Here is a 17,623-nt window from a genome sequence, read left to right as displayed (position 1 = left end):
GCCGGTTTAGGAGATATTATTTGTACCTACAGGTAAGCCTTATTATAGGCTTACCTGTAGGTAAAAGTGTCAAAAAGCGGGATACTACCGCTTTAATTTACCAGAACAGAGCATCCCAAACAATTGAAAAAAGTCCCATACTAAATTAACCATTTAATTTCTTCTCCCTCCCCCAAAAATAAACAACCACCCTGAAATCATCCGACTGCCAATTAATTTCCTATGAGTACAGAAGTAAACCTATTTGCTGACTGCAGGAAAACGAGAACCTGTGTATTTTCAATGGAGGGTAAAGCAATGTTTATTCTCCTGAATGGCCTGTGTCCAGAGCGCTTGGCTTGTAACTCACTACAAAGTGTATTTAATACTCTGCAAATTTTATTTATAGACTCGGCCAAAGTCAGATTTCACAATATTAAATAATCAAAAGTGGGGAATTGAACTCTCAAAACCAGCGGTTAAAGGGCAATTTACAGGAAACCAGCTGCATCACTAGCCAAACCATGATCCTCTGATCTGAGAACTATTGTGTGGTAACTGATCTACCAGTTAGATTATGCAGTGACTCTAGACACAATTCCCATTATAACATTTGACATGCTACTGGCAAAGAGATGCCACATTTATGATTAGTGGCCTAAAGACATTCTGTGGATAGAAAGTTGACTTCTGTGAATTATACGGTAATTGGGGATGAGCTACCTGAAAAGCACAAGAATCAAAGCATTACCAATTTCAGACTGGAGGATTTGGCTGCTCAATGACCAGGCCCTATTTTGCGATTCGGCACTGCGTGACTTTAAAGGACAATTGCGCAGTCCTGCGATGCTGTACCCAAATTGACGTCCTTTTTTTCCCCACACATAGAGCTTTCTTTTGGTGGTATTTGATCACCTGTACAATTTTTATTTTGTATGCTATAAACAAAAAAAATAGCGACAATTTTGAAAAAAAAAAAAATATTTTTCACATTCTTTTATATGAAATTCTCAAAAAAAAATGAAAAAATCAAAATTTTTTTACATTTTAGGCCCAAATGTTTTCTGCTACATATTTTTGGAAAAAGCGTATTTAAGTTATTGCGCTTACTAACTACGGGAAAGATTTATGTTTTACTAGTAATGGCGGCAATCTGCGATTTTTTGCGGGATTGCGGCAGACAGATCGGACCCCTAACTGACATTTTTGACACTTTTTGGGGTACTAGTGACATTACTACAGTAATCAGTGATAAAAATATGCACTGTTACTGTAAAAATGACACTGGCAGGGAAGGGGTTAACAGTATTGGTGATCAAGGGGTTAAATGTGACTAATTGTGGGGGGGGGCGTGGCTTGTAAAGTCATCACAGAGACATGTGATACTATATAGCAGGATCACATGACATCTGTGATCACTTCAGGGAGAAGTACGGAGGGCTATGTTTACATCAGCTGTCGGTACTTCTCTGTCCGGTGGCCATCGGAGCCGCCTGTCACACGCACTAGCTTCCCTGCTGAAGAGCAGGGGCGGGAGCATGCCTCCAGCGGCCCACGAGCGCCGTACATGTACGGGACTTTGCCTGGGAGAGCCAGACTGCCGCCGTACATCCGTGGCGGCTGGGGCTAAAGTGGTTAAAGACCGTCTCACGTACATTTACTGCAGCAGAGCTGCCTTTAAGTGCAAAATCACATACCTGTACGCAATGTTTTTTTCTCTTACGTCCTCCGACAGTCACCGCCCACTCATACAGTCTTCACCAATGGTATTGACTTCATCTCCCCAGGAGTAACTAGGAATAAGACTTGTTAAAAAACAAAGCATTTACATAGACACACCTATGGGGGCTGTCCCACTGGTCCAATACCCCCTGCATCAGCCTTCCCAACTCAGTTTGTCTTCTGCCTAGTTAAGGAGTAAGATAGGCTTCCCTGTGCTGGGGCTACAGTCTCAGCCTTTCTTCTTTTTTATGATTTTATTTGCTGCAAATGTATTTTTTCTTTGCACCAATAGCTGTTTATTTTGTCAGCGTTAAGTCAGATCTTCGGATTAAGACAGCGTTGCAGAGCTGGGAGTCAGACTGGCCGTCCTGGTTTTCCAGGACAGAGGGTTTGATGGAATCCCAGCCCGCCGTCGAGCGTTTAGCGCGGCTATGTGTTCGCCCTGGCCTCGCAAACGACCCATCCCTGTCCTCGGGGATGAAAGCCTGCGAGGTGGCTACCTTGCCTGGACGTCCCCACACGGTTCTCCGTGTACTGCTAGCGTCCTGCGTTTTTGGCTGACGGCACCCCTGCCATCTGAGGGTGGGCGGTTTCCCGTCGATGAGGCACCCCATGCCATCGGGTACAGGTAAGTGCCTTCTGTGTGCGGCCTCTGTCTGGGGCTGGCAGTCCTGTGTGTCTGTGTTATCCCCTCATGTCTGCGTTTTTGGACTCCCTGATCCCGGTCCCTGCGGGGGTTTTTTCTCTCACAGCCTGTGTGCTGTGTGGGTTTGTGGGGCTCCCTCTCCTGTGTCACTTTAGGGTGCTCTTTGGAGGTACAGACACATGTGGCGACCGCTGCGGGGTTAAAAACCGCTGGTCCACCATTTTAGGTGTGGGCAGCATGTCTGGCTTCACTATGGGTGCTTATATAGCATTGCATGTGGTGTATTTTCCCGCCTTGCGGCGCCATCTTGTGTGTGGCAAACGTTCTTTCCGAGCACATGTTGGCGGCCATGATACCGAAGCCTCCTATTCCTTTCTATTGGCAACCATTTTTCCTTGGCCTGAAGCCTCAGTTCAGCCTTCTGCGGTGACATCACTTCCTCCTTTTCCTGGAGAACTCGGCTGCAGTGGTAACACTTGTGGGGGTCTGTCTGCTGTCTTACTTGTGCAATCCTTCTGGCTATCAGTTATCCTGTTTGAGGGTCTGTAATTTCACAGTCATTGTAGCAGTGTGCTGAGGGGGTCCGCAGCGCGCTTAAAGGGCCAGTACCTTACAAAAAAAAAAACAGTTTTTTTGTTTTAACATGAATTTGAGGAAAACTGTGGCTGACATCCCCTATGTGGGGTCTCGCCTGTTTGGGGAATCCCTGGATGAGTTGGTTAAAGGGGTCACTGGGGCAAGAGCACTCAGCTGCCCCAGAATCCTAAAGGCAAGTTTTTCCGCGGTAAGCGGGGCCCCTCCTTTAAACCAAATCAGGGGTCCTTTCGTGCCTTCAAGGCACAGAACAAGGGGAAACCCTTCAAGAGCCAGGGCGGCCAGAGAAAGCCCTGGGCGGGCAAGCAAAAATCCGGCCAGGCTGGTGCGGCGGCCCAGGCCGCCTCTACCCGATGGGATGCCCTCACCCGTTTCCTCCAACCTTGGCTGCTCCGAATTCCGGGCAGATGGGTTCAGGAAATCATTTGATCAGGTTACAAGATCTAATTCCTTTCGCGGCCGGCGGACAGATTCTTTTCCTCAAATCTTCATTTGACCCCAGGTGCGGCTACAGGACCTGCATCAGGCGGTGCAAGATCTCCTCGCCTAGGGGGTGATCATCCCGGTGCCTCATCGAGACAGATTTCGGGGGTTTTACTCAAATCGGTTTACTGTGCCCAGAAAGGAGGGCAAGGTGCGTCCGATTCTGGACTTGAAAGCTTTGAACCGCTTTGTTCGCGTTTGGAAGTTCCGCATGGAATCGCTCCGCTCGGTGGTAGCCTCCCTGAGTCCAGGCGAGTTCCTGGCATCTATCCACCTGAAGGATGCGTATTTTACACATCCCCATTTTCGAGGGTCATCAGAGGTACCTCCAATTCGCTATCGCGGAGGATCACTATCAGTTTGTGGCGTTACCTTTCGGTCTCGCTTCGGCTTCAAGGGTGTTTACCAAAGTGTTGGCTCCTGTTCTGGGCCTGTTACAGGCACAGGGCATTGCGGTCTTGAGATATCTGGACGATCTCCTGTTAAGATCGAGTGCCAGCCACAGCCTGCTGCGCGATCTGTCCACTACAGTTCAGACGCTTCAGGAGTTCGGATGGACCATCAACGTGCAGCAGTCGACTTTGGTTCCTTCGGTTCGTCTCCCATACTTGGGAATGGTTCTGGACTCTGCTCAAGCAAAGGTATTCCTGCCGGAGGACAAGCTCCAGACCCTTCAGAACGAGGTCAGGTCCTTCAGGGACAACGAATCCTCGTCGCTCAGGACCTGTATGCGGTCCCTGGGGTTGATGGTGTCAGCCTTCGAGGCAATACCATTTGCTCAGTTTCACACGAGGTCTCTCCAAGTGGAGATCCTGGCCAGATGGGACAGACTGCCTCAGTCCTTGGATCTGAGGGTGTCTCTGAGTCACCTAAACAGAATTGATCTTCTGTGGTGGCTTTAGTCGGCCTTTTGGCTAAGATCAAGTGTAGTATCTGTTCTTATCAGTTGGTATGGAACCTGATGGTTAGTATCGGTGGGGGCCGAAATGAACCAGGGCGCTCCGGAACAACCGGGGGACTGGGAAGTAAGCCACATCAGAGAAAGCCGGAGGGGTCCATTGCCTCCTGATTTGAATGGGTCCGCCCCTACCAGTTTGAAGGGAGCAAGAAAGCTGGGAAATGACGGTTAGTATTGCTCCTGGATGTAATTGGTGAGGAATTGGGATGGCGGTGGGAGGGCCTTTCCTCCTGGGTTGAATCTGGCCTTGCAAAAGGCTTGTCCCCAGTTGAAGGCAGGCTCTCTCTAAGCTGTCCACGTTCCAAACCTCCTGGTAGGTAAGGGCTACACTCGGTCTGGCCATTGGGCCGGGGTAGAGAAAGCCCGTAGTGTATGTGCCCCTGGGGTGGCAGCCCAGGGGTGCCTTAATTCTCACTGGTGAGGGGCAGCTCGCCTTGAGTTTTTCAGCACCATGGTCACTGCACCTACGCACACTTTTTTAAGCACCTGCCTCTTGGGCAAGGCCTTTTGGCTTCGACCAGAGGAATTTTTATTCCGGCCGGAAGGCCTGCCTTTGTTTTTCACTAATTCACTCCTCCACTTCCCCTTCCCCACCTTTTTGTTTGTGTGTTTTTTTTCTTTGTGGTGTGTCACTTCACTATCACTCTTCTCTTCCTGCACGACGAGTACGGTGTGGGTCTCTGGGCCTACCTTGAAAGTCTTGGGAGGGGGTGGACATGGCCTTTTGGCTTAGTTCGCCCTCTCTCATGGGGGTCTCCCTTCGGGGGAGCCCCACCCAGTACTTGGGGTGGGCTGTTTCGGCAGTCCCCCTGGAGAACGGGGTTTGCCAGGTCTCGGCCAGGCAAACCATAGGAAGTACCTCAGTCCCTGTCAGGAGTCTTGCGCCCCGGGGGATCAAGGTATAGGTCCAACCTCTTCGGAGGCCAGACCATTTCGCACACCCTGTGCAGTTTTTGTGTGTTCACGTTTGCGTGTGTGCACTTTTTTATGCACCGGGTGCTAAGTTTTTTTTGAGTGTGATTTCACACGCTTCGGGCTTTAAAAAAAGAAAAAAGGTGGCTTTAGTCCCCGGCGGTGGCGAACAGAAAATCCTTCCGGCCGTTACTGTGGACAGTGATTACCACGGATGCCAGCCTATCGTGCTGGGGTGGAGTCCTGGGCAACCTGTCTGCCCAGGGCACCTGGTCGGTGGAGGAATCTTCCCTCCCCATAAACATATTGGAATTGAGAGCGATCAGGCTGTGCCTGCTCCATTGGTCGAATCGTCTTCAGGACCGTCCTGTTCGGGTGCAGACGGACAATGCCACTGCGGTGGCTTACATCAATCACCAAGGGGGCACCAGGAAGTGACCAGAATTCTGTCTTGGGCCGAGACTCATGTCCCGGCAATATCGGCAGTTCACATTCCAGGTGTGGAGAATTGGCAGGCCGATTATTTGAGCCGCCAGACCCTGGACCAGGGGGAATGGTCCCTGCACCCGGAGGTGTTTCAGATGCTGTGTGCGAAATGGGGATCCCGGATGTGGATCTGTTCGCGTCTCGACTAAACAACAAGGTGGAAAGGTTCGTGGCAAGAATGCGCGATCCTCGGGCAGACACCTCGGATGCGCTGGTGGTGCCTTGGCATCAGTATCATCTGATATATGCCTTTCCTCCGATTCAGCTGTTGTCCAGGTTCCTTCGCAGGTTGGCCTCGGAACCGACAATGGTGATTCTGGTGGCACCGGACTGGCCACGCCGGGCTGGTACGCGGACATCGTTCATCTGGCCGTCAAGCCTCCGTGGCGGCTGCCAATGCAAGAAGATCTCCTGTCTCAGGGGCCGATCTTCCATCCTGCTTTACAGTCGCTGGCTTTAACGGCATGGCTGTTGAAAGCCAGGTCCTGAGAGACAGGGGTCTTTCCTCAGAGGTCATTCCTACCTTACTCAAGGCTAGAAAAGCCTCATCTGGTAAAATTTATTACCGTACCTGGAAAGCTTATTTTTCCTGGTGTGAGTCCAGGGGTTGCTCTCCTCGTTCATACTCGGTGGCGAGGGTGTTGGCTTTCCTTTAGTCTGGTGTGGACCAGTGCCTTGCGCTGGCCATGATTAAGGGCCAGGTATCTGCACTGGATGTCCTTTTTCAGTGCCCAGTGGCGTCTAATTCTTTGATTCACACCTTCATTCAAGGTGTGCGTCACTTGGCTCCTCCTCGGAGGGAGCCCTTACCTCCATGGGACTTGAACTTGGTTCTGTCCGTGTTACAACGTTCACCGTTTGACAGCAGATGCAATGAGATTTCCCTGATGTTTTCAAAGAAGGTTGCCTTCCTTGTGGCGATCACTTCTGCTCGCAGAGTCAGAGTTGGCAGCTTTGTCTTGCCGCTCCCCTTACCTGGTGGTTCATAGGGATAAGGTGGTCTTGCGACCTAACCCGTCCTTTCTTCCAAAGGTGGTCTCTGATTTTCACCTTAATGAAGACATTGTTCTGCCTTCGCTCTGTGCGAAGCCTCAGCATCCTAAGGAGGTTGCTTTGCATTCATTGGATGTTGTCAGGGCGATCAGGGTTTACCTGTCGTCGACTGAATCCTTTCGTAAATCGGATTCTCTCTTTGTCCGTCCTGAGGGACAACGGAAGGGTATGGCTGCCTCTGCGGCGACCATTTCTAAATGGATCAGGCAGACTATTGAACAGGCCTAGTCGTTGAGGAAACGGGTTCCGCCATTCCCTTTCAAGGCGCACTCTGCCAGAGCGGTGAGTGCATCCTGGGCTTTCCGGCATCAGGCTTCGGTGGCCCAGGTGTGTAAGGCTGCAACTTGGTCGTCAGTGCACACTTTTTTCAAATTCTACAAAATTGATGTTCTGGCATCAGCTGATGCCTCCTTTGGCCGCAAAGTTCTCTGTGCGGCAGTACCGTGAGGGGACCCTGTTTTTTTGCGGGTCCCTGGCTGTTGGGGTTGTTTCTCCCCTTGGTTATTTGCTTTCCTGGGTTGTTGCTCCTGTTGAGCCTTTTTCGTTACACAGAGGGTTACCTTTCTGTTCATGTAAAGTTCCTGTATGAGTGGGCGGCGACTGTCAGAGGACGTAAGAGAAAACTGAATTTTTGTAAAATCCCTTTCTCTGAGTCCTCCGACAGTCGCCGCCCCTCTTTTTGGGGTTCTTATACAATTAACTGCCTGCTACCAAACTGAGTTGGGATGGCTGATGCAGGGGGTATTGGACCAGTGGGACAGCCCCCATAGGTGTGTCTATGTAAATGCTTTGTTTTTTTAACAAGTCTTATGCCTAGTTACTCCTGTGGAGATTAAGCCAATACCATTGGTGAAGACTGTATGAGTGGGCGGTGACTGTCGGAGGACTCAGAGAAAGGAATTTTACGGTAAGATTTTACAAAAATTCAGTTTTTTTTTAAGGGCTCGGCTTCATGGGGGCGCGCACCGGCAGAGCCGGGCTCTCGCTGTGATTAGACACAGCAGAAGGCAATCGGCAGATCAGTTGGCTGCGATGGGCAACCACGATCGTTCAGGAGAATGACTGAACAGCGGGTCTACCTATGTAAACAAGGCAGACTGTTGTTCTAGGAGACAGGAAGAGAGAGATTGTGTGTACCTACTAGTCAGGAATACATATCCCTCTCTACCAGCAGTCAGTCCACCCCCACACAGAAAGCATTCCCTAGGAGCACACATTTACCCCCTTGATTGCCCCTGATGTTAACCTCTTCCCTGCCAGTGTCCTTTACACAGTAACAGTGCATATTATTTAGCACTGATCACTGTAGTGTTGTCACTGGTACCCCAAAAAGTGTCACTAAAGCTAAATACACACTATACAACTGTCTTTAGATTTTTTTTCCTTTAGATTTACCAAAACCATATAATAGGAGGTCAAACCTAAACACTTTCAATTAGTATACAATAAGGCAGGTCCTTATACTACAACAAAAGTTGTATAGTGTGTATCCAACTTTAGTGTCAGATTTGTCCACCGCAATGTCACAGTCCCATTAAAAATCGCTGATTGCCACCATTACTAATAAAAAAAAAAATAAAGTCCATAAATCTATCCCACAGTTTGTAAACGCTATAACTTTTGTGCAAACCAATTAATTAAGCTTTTTTTTTTACCAAAAATATGTAGTAGATTAGAATACAAATTGGTCTAAACTGATAAAGATTTAGAATTAGATTTTGTAAAAAAATGTTATTGGCGTTTGTTTTTTTTTTTTTTTAACAGAAAGTGAAAATATATATTTTTTCAAAAATTGTGAGTCTTTTTTGCTTATAGCGCAAAAAAATAAAAACCACAGGAGGTGATCAAATACCACCAAAAGAAAGCTCTATTTGTGGGGGAGGAGGACATCAATTTTTTTGGGTGCAGTCTCACAGGACCAGTCGTTTTTGAATTGTCAGTTAAAATAACAGTGTCGTATCGCAAAAAATGGCCTGGTCATTAAGGGGGGTAAAAACTTGCGGGGCTGAAGTGGTTAATGAAAATAAAACCACATTAGAATACTCCAGCCAACTGGGAAAAAGAAATCTGCATTGTTTGGCAAGGTATGCCTTTTTAAAGATATATACTTTGTATATGTATACATTTCCTTCTATGAAATCAAAATATAAAAAAAAAAAAGCAACCCACACTAAAGGAAACATGTGATAGGTCAGTGCTAAGTTTTTTTTTTTTTCTCTTTTAATTGATAGTTGCCTGGCTGCCATGCTGATGAAATGGTTCAAGTACTTTCCTAATACAGGAACTGTATTCAGATGTTATTTTCCTGGCTAAACATTACCAACGTCACCAATTCAGGAAGTACTGAAATCAGGCACAGCGAGATATTTAGTATTTTCAGACTGAAGTGAACTAAGAGAGGATTAAACTCACAGCATATCTGCGGAGTTCTTCCAGTTTTGATTCTTAGACCCACCTGTGCAGCTGTTTTTTTTTTTCTCTCTATAAATCATTATGGGTTTAGTGTCTAAATGTTAATGAATTCTCCCAAGAGCCTCCTGGCACTGACTGCTGCCCAAAAAACACTGTAAAGATCTTGGTGAGCTGGTTAAAAAAAAAATATATACAAGGGATAAGAATTATGGAGAATATCTTGTTTTAGCAGTGCTTTTAACATCTGCCTTCACACTTGGATGTACAAAGCATGGACACAGAAATGCCATTCATGTAGATGGGTACGTCAAAGTGCCGTGTGCACTACTTTGCACAAAATGGTTTATTTTTATTTTTTTTTTACTGCATTTGCAGCCCTTTCAAAATGAATGAGTTGTCCTAATGCAACACACCAAATCACATATCCAAAAGAAACCTCCTAGGAGAAATATACAACCTGTTGGCTGCAAGTAACTGGTAGGTTAGCCTTTCTCAACCTTTTTTTTTTTTTATAATGAAGGAACCCTTAAAAAAAAAAAAAAAAAAAAAAAAAAAAATGTAGGTCTAAGGGGACCTTTGCTAATAATTACTTCTGTATATTAACAGCTTATGGTACATTAGTGTGGGCATCATGGGGGAAGAATGCTTCTTACATTAATAGTCAGTGGAGGAATGCCCCGCTTACAGATAGCTAAAAAGTGCATTGGTGTCAGTGGTCACTTATCTCAGAGGCAGAAAATGCTCATTGCTCAAGGAATGTGTTAATTGCCACTTTAGCAGGCTTTCAACTAGCTTCAGGAACTGAAGCCTGCTAGCAATAGCAATCGACACTCCCATTAGGTCGGTGTTCAACATTTACAAACTAGAGTTGAATGGTACTTTAACCATTTATGGACCACCCGCCTGTACTGCAGACAGGTGGCCCATGCATTGCTGCCTGCTTCTGGGTTTGGAGCACGCATGCCCCCAGCCAGAGCCCTGTGTTTACAATCAACACAGGGCTCTGTACAGAGGGAGCCATCGCTCTGTTTTTTATCCCAAAAACTAAGAGATGGATTAGTAAAATCAGCAAACGTTAAGCCCCGTACACACGTACCGATCGGCCGTCTTTTGTCCAGGGCTGTCATGTCTGTTGAAAACTGCAAAAGACTGCACACAAATTTTGTCGGCCAACAACAGCCGACTGCAGAAGTGATGTCATGTGATGGTTAACTTTCCTTGTTTTTTTTCTTTTCTGAGCATGCCCAGTCTTGCAAATCTGCTGTCTGTCGGCCGAAATCTGTACTGACTGGCGAACAATCGGCCGTTCTGGTGTTGGCCAACAAAAGTTTTAATGCCTGCACGACAGATTCTGTTCGGCCGAAAATGCGCTGTCGGCTGTCGGAAGCATCATACTAACAAGCCTACAATCGGCCGATCGGTCGCCGGCCGAATATTTACGGCCGACAATCGGTACGAGTGTACGGGGCTTTACACACATTACACATTGTTAGGCACACATTTAATTCCTTGATTGCACGAGATATTACCCCTTCCCAGCTAGTGTCATTAGTACAGTGACGGTGTAAAGTATGATCACTGAATTAATGTCACTAGTAATGTCAATGGCACCTAGTCAGTTCCCCACCTCACTATTGCAGTCCCATTATAAGTCACTGATTGCCATAAGTAGAATTAGAAAAAAAAGATTCCAGTATATATACCATAGTTTGTAGACACTACAACTTTCACACAAACCAATCAATAGACACTTATTGGGATTTTTTTTTTTTAATTCAGACATTTGGGCCAAAATTCATGAAGAAACTTGACTTTTTTATTGGATAGGTTTTGTATCAGAAAGCAAAAATATGTTTTTTTTAAAAATGTTCAGTCTTTTTTTCATTAATATTGCAACAATTTAAAAACCCAGTGGTGATCAAATATCACCAAAAGAAAGCTCTATGTGTAAAAAAAAATAAAAATAAAAAAAGATATAAAAATGGATTTTTGTAAAATCTTACCGTAAAATCCTTTTCTCTTAGCTCATTGACAGACGTAGTCCTCGGTGATACAGCACCTTCGGGTTATGTTGCCTCCACAGGAGTAGGACTAGACAGGAAATAAAATGCTCTGGCCACACCCTAGGGGCAGTCCCAGAGGGTATATCCTCTCTCTCTCTCTCTCTGCCTCAGCAAATCAGTTATGTCATAAAAGCAGTCTTTAGAGAATTTAACCCAACCCAACTCAAAAAAACAGAGGGGCGGGTACTACGTCTGTCAATGAGCTAAGAGAAAAGGATTTTACGGTAAGATTTTACAAAAATCCATTTTTCTCTATCGCTCATTGACAGACGTAGTCCTCGGTGATACAGCACCTTCGGGAAGTCCCAGAGCAGTATCACAAATGAGGGGTGGGAAAATGGAAATCAAATCCAAATCTAGAAGGCCCAACCGATGCCAACTAGAAGTTTACAATGCTCATCCTTAATGATGAGACTCAACAAAAAAATTTTCAAACAGAAAAAAACCCTCGAGGTAGACCACCGGTCTCCTCAAATTGCGGCCTGCAAAACCTTGCGGCCAAATGAGGCATCCGCCGATGCCATCACATCAATTTTATAAAATTTTGTAAAGGTATGTACCGACGACCAGGTGGCCGCTTTACATACCTGGACCACTGACGCCTGATGGCGAAAGGCCCAGGAAGTACTGAGCGCTCGAGTGAAGTGCGCCCTAACAGGGAACGGAGGATTCCGACCCTTAATAGAATAAGCCTGTACCACCGTCTGACTGATCCATGTAGATATGGTCGCGGCAGACACAGGCAACCCCCTTCAAGGGCTATCCGTGATCACAAAAAGTGAGTCCGTCTTACGAAAACCACTTTAGGAAGGAAGGATGGATTCGGAAGAAGAACCACCTTATCCCTATGAACCACCAGATCTGGGGAACGACAGGATAATGCGGCCAGTTCTGACACCCTGCGTAGAGAAGTAATGGCCACCAAGAAGGCCACCTTCTGGGAATGTAAGCAAGGGAATCTCCCTAATATCTTCAAAGAGAAGTTTCTGAAGAACCGACCACACTAAATTAAGATACCAGGCGGTAAGGGTGCGCGCACTGGCGGAGCCAGATGTCGCACCCCCTGGATGAAATTCCGCACCAAGGAATGATTAGCCAAAGGTTTCTTGAAAGAAGATTGCTAACGCCGAAAACCTGACCCTTGATCGTGCTCAAGGATAGTTTCTGCTCAACCCCTTGTTGCAGACAGACCAAAATACAGGTCACCGAATAGGTATGTGGGGAAAATCCAATAGATTCACACCATGCAATATAAGACTTCCATGTGCTGGAAGTCGCTTTCCTTGCTTTAACTGGAGGTAGGAATAACTGAAGCTGACACTCCCTTGTCCTTCAGTACCTGGGTCTCAATGGCCAGGCCATTAAGCCAGCGACTGTAAAGCAAGATGGAAGATCGGTCCCTGAGACCGCAAATCCTCCCTGAGAGGAAGTCTCCAAGGAGCGTCCACGACTAGCCTCGCCAAGTCGGCGTACCAGGCTTGACGAGGTCAATCCAGAATTTCCAGAATAACTGGAATTCCCTCCACCTCTATCCTGCGAAGAAGTTCCCGCAGCAACTTGAGAGGATGGAAGGCATGCCGTAGCTGATACTGCCCCCACGGGGCGATCATCGTTTCTGCTGTGTCCGCTAGAGGATCGTGGCGCGAGCTACAAACCTCCGCACCTTCCTGTTAGGCCAAGGTGCCAACAGATCCACATCCGGGATGTCCCAATGAAGGGACAGCTAGGGAAAAAACCTCTGGATGAAGAGGCCATATGCGATTGGATCCGAATAGGGCTGCTCTAGAGCTGCTCGATCCAGTAAATCAGACAAAATCTGATCGCTCTCAATTCCGATACCCTTATTGGTAATCTGGATACTATCGGAAGAAATGACTTCCCCTGGTTGAGCATCGGAGACTTCCTGGTCCGCTCGCTCAACCGGATCCGATTGTCCAGGGAATCGGAATTCTGATTCCATTAAAAAAGAATCTCCTTCAGGAGAATTCGGGTATGAGACTGGGTATACGGTACTGCCTCTAAGAAGGCCACCATCAGTCCCAGCCAATTGACGGTCAGCAACATCCGAATCGTTGACTGAACCTTCTGGAGTTTCCCAGCAAGGAGAAACTCTCTTGCCCAGGATGTATCCAACCTTAGGCCCAGATAGTTCAGTCTCCTGGTGGGAACCAGGGATGATCTTTGGGAAAGCGAAAAAACGCTGATGTCCTGCGATGATGGGGATATAAAGATAGGCATCCTATATGTCTATGGACACCAGGAAATCTCTTATGCAGGGAGGCCACCACTGTACGGATGGACTCTATTTCTTCCCAAGTCCAGATTTGGACGCACCTTGCCCTCTTTCCTGGGCATTGTGAATAGGTTCGAATAGAACCCCTGAAACTGTTCAATGTTAGAAGGGCAGAATCGCACCGGTGGAAGTGATCGAAACTCGATCCTGTGTCCTCCAGAAACCGGTGAAGACATCCCCCCCCCACCCCAGAGATGGGTAGGGGCGCATCAGGCTATATTCTTCAGGCTTGGCTGAGCCGGACTCTTTGTTTACCCGACCAGCGCCCTTTGAAACCCCTCTAAAGGGGCTTTGGAGGGTTTCGCCTTATCGCCCGCCCTCGCGGAACGAACAACTCTATATGAGCAGAAAAGGAAGGTCCTTGTTCGTTAGTTACGAGGTCTTTTTATCCTAACAGTCTGTGGCAAGACAGCAGGTGGTACCGTCTATCCTATAAAGAGGAATTCCTCAAACGGATAGCACCTAGCCATGCGTTTGGAAATAACAGGGGTTCGTTTCAAAACGACCCCATTTGGGTAAAGGAAAATCCTTCGCCCTTTTGGTAGGCTAACAAGTACCAAAAAGGAATCTCAGTCTCAGCTACCTCTGCCGGTGTAACCTCAAGACTAAAGGTTTCCCGGACGGACACAACTAGTGCATCCACCACTCTTGTGCTATGGCGGAGGCAGAAACGTGCTCCTCACTGCTGAGGAGATATTACCTGAGACAACAGCCCCCTAAGAGGGACCTGCAACTGCATTGACCAGTTCCGAATCCGTATCTGAAGTATCTGATAAACAATAGGGGTAGGCGGGGGTCGCTACTTGACCCCCGTCCCTGACAGGCCACCTCCACCCGGGATACCAAAGACTCCAAAATTGCCGATAATGCATTAAAAACAAGTGGGGTACTGGAGGGTCCTGCGGCCACCTTGAGGGGATCAGGTGGGGATACCTATGCGGCAGGGTCAATGATTATACAAGACACTTGCCAGCGACAAAAAATGACAAAGTAAAAAAAAAAAAACTTTTTTTTTTTCTTTTTTTGTGTCCCCCAGTCGCAACAGCGCCCCTCAGTGTTACCTGCCTTTTTGGACCCCACAGAGAGAGAGACAGACCCCAAGGCTCATCCCTGATGCACAGAAGTTTTCATCAGCTTGCTCAGGCCGGCTCCTCCCCCTGGCTCCATGAGGTGTTTGAGTCACCTCAAACATGGCCGCCCCATGCTGGAGACACGAGGCTACACCAAAATGGCGGCCTTGTGCGATCTACCAGACAATGGCGGCGGCCTGCACAGAATAGCGGCATGTCTGCAGAAGGATCTCGGCCTCACAACCCTTCACCCTCATGGTGGTCAGAGGTACCGGACCCTAGCGGGCCGTATACGGTCCGCTGCTTAGCTGGAGGAATGATCTGGAATGCAGTATACATGTATAGACATCGCCCTGTGGCTACTGACAGGTAGGATACCTTATACTATCACAGTAAAGTTCTAGTACTGCCATTGACTACAATCATTTACACATCTTTACAATTAGATTGTCAGCTCCCAAACCAAGCCTCCTGGCTTCTTGTACACAAAAATCACACTCAATTAGGGGGATCTGTGACATGTTATAGGATAGAGGGGAACCCATCCTTACCATTACAGAGAGGGGCCCGCGTTCACCACAAGACCCGTCAGGGGGAAAGGGGGAACATACTACTCACCATACCGGAACCAGGCGGGCGCCAACTCCTGACAGTACCCCTCTCCACCGGGGTGGGAGGGCTGTCGACCAATACGGGCGCCGTGACTCATGGTCTTTGGCGTTTCAGCGAGACGTTTAACTCGCAGGGTCAGTCCCCGTCCAGTGGGACTATGTCGCGGCCGACCCAGCGCGGAGCTAGGGCCTGCACGCGCTCGTAGGCTGAACTGGGGTGACCACTGGATCTCAACATCCAGCCCGTCGCCCAGTTCAGCTTTCTTGCTTGAAGATCTCACAGGAACACTGGAGAAAAAAAGCTGTCTTAAAAAATTCTTTTCTAAGAAAAAAATCCTGCCAGGACCGAAGATCCCAGCAAGGTATCTAGGTCCATACTCCTGACTAGACAGAAAAAAACTGATTTGCTGAGGCAGAGAGAGAGAGGATATACCCTCTGGGACTGCCCCTAGGGTGTGGCCAGAGCATTTTATTTCCTGTCTAGTCCTACTCCTGTGGAGGCAACATAACCCGAAGGTGCTGTATCACCGAGGACTACGTCTGTCAATGAGCGATAGAGAAATTTTGTTTTGGTTACAGCGTTGCAACTACCATTCCTGCCCTAAACCTAGAAGCAGGCAGCAACAGACAGACCATCCCATCCACAGTACACTGTGTGTGAGAAGTCAATGAGTGGTTATAGTACCATTCAGCTCTAGTTTGTAAAAGTTTGTAAATGTGCGAGTGTTGATTGCCACTTTAAACAAGCTGCTAGTAGGCTTTCAACAAGCTTTAAAAGTTGCTGAAGCCTGCTAGCAGCTTGTTTAAAGTGGCAAAAAAACACTCCAATTAGGATAGCAAAAAATGGCCTGGTCATGGAGGTGGTCAGAGCTCCAGTGGTTAGGAAACAAAACAAGTTTGGGTAGCGTATTTTTCTCTTAACTGTTCACATACATAAAGTAGTTTTCAAAGCACTGCAGACCCATTCCACCTACCCAATCACTGGCTGGTCTCACTTACATGATACTTCAACTCAAAACATAATGAAAATGCAATTTAAGAATGAAACAAGCCACAAAAAAGCAGAGGCTTCAAGTTTATTTGCGATAAAATATTGCAACATCCTTTTCTCTTTTTTTTTTGTTCTTTTTCTTAAAAATAACAAAAGATATATAACATGGCATCCATTCAAGGGGTCACATTCACATCACATGTAACACTGTTAGCCGTTCACAGTCAAAAAATAAACCAGTGAGAATTAAATAAAAACAGCAACATAACAAAATATATTACAAGTACTGTAGAAAAAAAAAAAAAAAAAACAACAACACTTATGGATGGTGGGGGGAAGGGGGGGGGGATGCGTGACAGAGGTGTGCAGAGCCAGAAATCCCAGAGAACAAATGGTCTTAAAGTCAAGCATGAACTTTAATGATCCCGAGCAAGCATTGCTGGAACTGTCAAAATGATGTGAGTGGTAGAATGGGAGGAAGACCAAGCAGGAAGATACTTAACGATGGTTTACAATATCTAGTAGAAGTAAATTATCACATTCAACTGGACATGTTCTGCAAAGTTAAAGAACTTTGTAGCTTATCCAGGTCAGTTCTTAATTTCCAATGCAAGTCACATTAGCCTGGATAAGTTACAAAACGTCCAACAGGTCCAGATGAATGCGACTTACTACTACTAGATATACCATGACCTGGATCAATGAGAACCTTCACAGACGTACCTGGTAGACAATAGTTTCCTAAAGAAAATCCTTGTCAAGGGGGAAACTGCTAAAAGCATAAACTGTTAGCACATGATTTTCTAGGAGTCTATTCCCCTTCAGTGGCACCAAGAGCTGCCTTGAAATCATTCTTCTTTCTGTCAATGGAAAAGACAGATATCCTCTGGCCCCATCCCACAATGCAATCCCCAAGCTTATCACTATACAAAGGCCTCAGGCACACAGGATGGTTTGCTCTCTCCTAGACACCTTTCCTCCTGGCAGTCGTGTTTTGGCAAAAAAAATAAAAAATAAATAGGTTGATGCTTGTGAGCTTACATAATGCGTGTAGGCACATCAAGCGCTTGAGGGTTAATTCATTTCATTGGTCAGAATAATAATTTATTCTGGCCATTGAAATTCAAGTATATGTGAACACTGAGAAAAGAAAGACAAAACATTTATGTATACAAAAAAAAAAAAAAAAAACTATAAATACAACTTTTTTCCCCCATATGTTATTAGAGATCACATAACCTCTGCTCTACATAAAGAGCTCAGAGAGCTGGGGGAGGAGAAACAGCAGCACACTAATCTCCCCAGTGAAAGGCATGTCAGTACAAGTTTAATCAATGGAGGAGAGCAGGC

This window comes from Pelophylax lessonae (genome assembly GCF_965119305.1).
Source record: "Pelophylax lessonae genome assembly, chromosome: 8".
NCBI lineage: Eukaryota > Metazoa > Chordata > Amphibia > Anura > Ranidae > Pelophylax > Pelophylax lessonae.
The sequence above is the reverse complement of the archived record's forward strand: the minus strand, read 5'-3'. Positions refer to the sequence as shown.